The sequence below is a fragment of the Engystomops pustulosus genome, chromosome 2 (assembly GCF_040894005.1).
Source record: "Engystomops pustulosus chromosome 2, aEngPut4.maternal, whole genome shotgun sequence".
Classification (NCBI taxonomy): domain Eukaryota; kingdom Metazoa; phylum Chordata; class Amphibia; order Anura; family Leptodactylidae; genus Engystomops; species Engystomops pustulosus.
Window position 1 is genome coordinate 7279252 of NC_092412.1, and position 5377 is coordinate 7284628.

Sequence of the window (5377 nt, forward strand, 5' to 3'; positions counted from 1 at the left end):
GCGACCCAAAAAGATGGACCTTGAAAAGGAGGACGGAAAATGAGGGTTATGGAAAGAGGGCTGAAAGGTCTGGACAAAATATTTTGCTGAGTAAGATGACCCGCAATTTCTGAGTCTGTGCGAGAAAGAGTTTGCGATTCTAGTTGCACCCGACGATGGGACACCCAGGGAAACAGGCGAAGTGGGATTATGGAGCTATATTGCTCAATCCAAACCCATTGTTTTGAAGTCTGATAATAATGCCTAGTAACCTCACTAGGGTAGATGCTTGATGATGGAGCCTAAAGTTGGGTAGACCCACCCCTCCCACTGTCTTCGGTCTGATGAGATACTTGAAGCCAATTCTCGGGGTATCGTACCCCATATGAAACACAACAAAACTGAACGGATGGATTCTAAAAAGGATAGGGGGGCTGGATCGGAGCCCCTTGGAATAAGTAGAGAAACCTGGGAAATATACCCATCTCTATGACACTGATAGGACCAAAGCATGATAAATGTTTCTTATTGTATCAGATGCCATTTTAATGTATGTTTTAGGAGCGGCAAGTAGTTCAAGGAGTAGTTTAGAAAGGTTGGCGGGGAATTGAATTCCTAGGTATGTGATCGCATTAACCTGCCAACAAATGGAAAGAGGTCTTTAATGAACTATGCGTCTGAGGGTGGCAGCGAGATGTTTAACACTTTGGATTTACTATAATTAATTTTGAAGTTACTCAATTGGCCGTAACATCCAAACTCTTTAAGTAGTAGTATTACTCTTTTAGTAATATGTCATCCGTACATAACGCCGCCTTATACTGCCGCTGGCCCACCTGGATGCCATGGATATTAGGGTTGTTCCGAATTGTACACTCCATAACAATGATGTACAGTATGGGGGAGAGAGGACAGTCCTGGCATGTGCCATTGCGGATTGAGATGGGGTCTGAAAAGAACCCATCTACCCGGGCCTAGCTGTGGGGTAGGAATAAAGTGCGAGAATCTTATCCAAAAACGACGGTCCGAGCCCTAATTTTGTAAGCGCTGCTGACATAAAGCCCCAGGGTATCCTATCGAAGGCCTTCTCGGTGTCGAACGAGAGAAGGCAGGACAGGATAGAGTGCTTGCGCAAGTGTACCGTTAGGACGAAAGTCTTGTTTACATTGTCCTTGGCCTCGATACCCCTCACGAACCCTACCTGGCCAGGGTGAATTACCTTTGGAAGGTGGGGGGCTAAACAATCAGCTAATATCTTAGAGAACAATTTCAGAGGAGATGGGTCTAAAACTGACTGTGGATAAGGGATCCTTTCCTGGTTTTAAGAGGACACTGATGGGGCTTCTATGGGGGTGCAAAGCTATGGAGGTGGATATGAAGTTGAAAAACTTTGTCATAAGGGGGGACAGGATGTCCCGAAGAAAGCTTATAGAAGGCAGGCGCAAAGCCATCAGGCCCTGGACTTTTACCGACAGGGGAGTTCACGACTCTTCTGTGACTTCTGTCTCACTAAGGTCCGATTCTAGCTCCTCTATTGCGTCTGTCGCTAGTCGGGTAATGCAGTTTCTTCTATATAATTATTGATGTGTTTAAGTGTGTTAGGGTCTTGATCTACAAACTGCCCCTTAATTTTGTAAAGACGAGATTAGTATGAACCAAATTCTGCGCTGATCTCAATGAGGTTATAGGTTACCCCCCACGTCTGTAGAGGCTATATGAGGGATGTTAGAAGTGCCCTCTTGTGGGTGTATTAAACGAGCTAGAGGTCTCCCACATTTGTTGGATCGCTCGTAGAGGCGGCTCTTAAACTGCATATAGTTGGCCAAAGACTTCTGGTCTAGCAAGGTCTGGATTTTGCCACAGATTAAAGTCAACTCTGCCCGATCCCCTGGTCTTTGTACTGATTTGTGTTTGGTCTCCAAGGAGTTTAGTTTCCCTTTTCAATCTGACATTGTGGTCGATGAACCTACTCCTAAGTTTGCACTTGAGAGCCTCCCATTTCATTGGGAGGACCTCAGGGGACAGTTCCTGTGTCTGTAGAAAGGAGGTGGTATCCTTAATATCTTGGACACAAAGGGCGTCCTTGAGAAGGTTATCTTTAAGACCCCACGACCAGGGACGAGCAGACACAGAGGATACCGTGAGTGAAAGAAAAGTCGGGGCATGATCCGATAACACTATGTTGCTGATAGAGGCAGTCGGTTCCCAAATTAGTCCCCTGTGTTGAAGAAGAAAGAAATCAATAAGGCTATAGGAGTCGTGAGCCGGGGAGAAATATGTATAGTCCCTGTCACCTGGATGTAGTATCCGCCATAGATCTTGCAAATCCCTCCTGAGGGACCCCAACTGCTGAATTGAGGTGTGGCTCAACATCTGTTCAGATCGAACATCTAAAGAAAAGTTAAAGTCACCTCCCACCACCAACATCCCCTCCGAGAACTCCGATAGAGCCACTAAGATGCGTCTGCATACTTCAGTAGGGGAGGGGTCTATGGGAGCACAAAGGAGGCATCCATTTCCAGATGGAAAGGCTTCTCAGTGTCAGGTCATACAAGAATTGGAGCTGAAGCAAATGCAGACTTTAAGTTCTTGAAGGCCTCCTCAGCTGCCGTAGGCCAGATTCGGGTGTTGGCACGCTTCTTGGTGAGCGCCACAACAGGAGACACCAGAGAGGAGAAGTGTGGGATGAACTGCCGGTAATAATTTGCAAAGCCCAGAAACCGCTGTATAGCGCATAGTCCTACAGGATGGGGCCACTGAAGAACCGCAGACAGCTTGCCAGGATCCATCAGGAGGCCTCTGTCGGAGATGATTTAGCCGAGGAATGGATGACTCTGCTGGTGGAATTGGTGGGACTCAAGGTCCGGAGAGAATACCAGAATATCGTCCAGAAAGACCACAACACACACATAAAGCAAATCTCTAAAGATGTCATTAACAAATTCCTGGAAAAAGATTGGTGCGTTACAGAGTCCAAACAGCATCACCGTGTCCATCACGGGTATTAAAAACGGTCTTCCCCTCGAAGATCCAATTTGGAGAAGATCTTGACTCCACGAAAACGGTTAAACATCTCCATGATCAACGGCAATGGATAGTGGTTCTTAACTGTGACCTTGTTAAGACTGCGGTAGTCAATGCATGGACGGAGTGACCCGTCCTTTTTGGTCACAAAGAAAAAGCCGGCATCAGCCGGAGAAGATGACTTATGTCTAAACCCCCTCTCTATGATGTAGTCCGACATCACTGTGGTTCCTAGTACTGAGAGTGGATACACACGGGCCCAAGGAGGAGACGTACAGGGGCTTGGGAGCCACAGAAGAAACCAAGACTGGCACTGGATGAGGAATCTCCACACAGCGAGACTGACAATCAGGACCCCACCGAAGGATCTCCCCCATCTTCCAGTTAAGAATGGGTGCGTGGAGCTGCAGCAATGGTAGACCCAACAGGATGGAGGACATAGACCGTAGACCGTGGTATTACATAAAAAGTCAGTTTCTCCTTGTGTAGCACACCGACCTGCAGGGACAGAGGCTTGGTGCAGTACTGGACCGGGTCACAGAAAATTTGGCCACTGACAGAGAAGATGACCAAAGGATTCTCGAGGCGAACCACGGGGATGTGATGCTGGGAGACCAAAGCGACATCCAGGAAGTTCCCTGCAGAAATGGAGTCCAAGAAAGCAGAGACCTGCATTGGGATGCCGGTGCCAATGCTGAAGCACCGGAAGAGTCAGGCGTGGAGAAGCTTGGCTTCTAGGGACGCTTCTCCCAAGAACCCTAGGTGCTAGCGTTTTCCGGACGCTGGGGACGGACAGGACAAGACCTGGCACAGGACTGGCACAATAAAGGCAAAGGTTTCCCTGATGTCTTCTGAAACGCTCCTGGGAGGGGAGTCTGGTTCTTTCAATCTCCATAGGTTCCTCTGCAGATGGTCCGGCCGGAGGCTGGAGTGGCCTTTGGAAAGCAGGAGCCAGACGAGGTAGACGTTGTGAACGAGCTTGGGGCTGCTCGAAACGTCACTCTTCGACACGTCAATCTGGGTGGGTAGGGTGATGAGACCACTCAGGGTAGATGGCAGGTCATGAGCGGCCAGAGCAGGCTTAACGTGAGAGGAAGCTGAGGACATGGCCGCATCTTTCCAGGAGAGTTCTGAGGCCAGGGTACGGAGCTGGACAGCATATTCTCCCACGCAGATTTAACAGCGCAGTCTCAGCAGAGGAGGCCCGTGCAGGTTCTTTGAACACAGACCGGAAATTCCACCAGAAATGCTGTGTGAAAGTAGCCATCTTCTCTGTCCCAAAGAGGGGTAGCCCAGGCGAGGGCTTTCCCACTCTGTGACAAATGGAGACAACATGAGTGTAGGGAGCACTGGGTAATAAAGCCCCTGCACAGCTTCGGGTCCCCATCATATTTGTTGGGCAAAGACAGACATAGCCTAGGTTCAGAAGCAGGAACACTAGCCGGTGTAGACACCACAGGACCAGTCTCAGTAACCTGATGAGTGGCTAGCAACTGTTGCTGCATGGCAGTGACTTGTCCCAGCTGTTCGCGGCAATCTGACGAGATTGCTGGACCGGCAAGGGGAACCTCGGCGGGATCCATGGGCGTATCTCACCATCAGGATTCGGGATCAATTCTGCACCACTGTGGGAGGTGGTACTAGTTGACACCTGGGACCAGAATCTAAGTTGCACCTGGTCTTCACCAGAGCCCGTCGCAAAGCGGGATGAACTTGCATGCGGCTGGGTACCACCAGGTCATTCCACAGGTGCGACTAGCCCGCGGTGGCAGCCGAGGTCGGGGTACGTTAGCAGGAGACAGTCTCGCGGTCATGTTCAGGCACAGGGCAAAGGCAGGTGGCAGAGATGCAAGGTCAGGTCCGGATCAGCAACGGGACCACCGGTGACACTGGTGTGGTCTATAATGTAATGGTGGGGGAGTCTGGTGTGGTCTATAATGTAATGGCGGAGGGAGTCTGGTGTGGTCCATGATGCATGGCGGAGGGAGTCTGGTGTGGTCCATGATGCATGGCTGAGGGAGTATGGTGTGGTCCATGATGCATGTTGGAGGGAGTATGGTGTGGTCCATGATGCATGGAGGAGAGATTCTGGTGTGGTTCATGATACATGGAGGAGGGAGTATGGTATGGTCCATGATGCACGGAGGAGGTAGTATGGTATGGTCCATTATGCATGGTGGAGGGAATATGGTGTGGTCATAATGGACTTGGCTATAATGAATACGCTGTTCACAAAGTATAAGAGTATTAAGGGATTCATATGGTATGAGGGGTACTAAGAGGGTACATAACCCTCCCTCTTGTCATCTATGGCACATTCTTGTTATGATGCCCTACACCAGGTTTATGTAGCGTTTTAGACAATTTTACAAAG

The 5377-nt window shown here is 49.4% G+C and overlaps 2 protein-coding genes across 2 annotated transcripts in view; both read left to right on the forward strand.

Annotated features, from left to right (window-relative positions):
• Window positions 1-5377, forward strand: part of LOC140119779 (uncharacterized) — a 654457-nt gene that overhangs the window by 379334 nt on the left and 269746 nt on the right. The gene's annotated exons all lie outside the window — the stretch shown is intronic.
• Window positions 1-5377, forward strand: part of LOC140119822 (uncharacterized) — a 661039-nt gene that overhangs the window by 298555 nt on the left and 357107 nt on the right. The window lies entirely within an intron of this gene.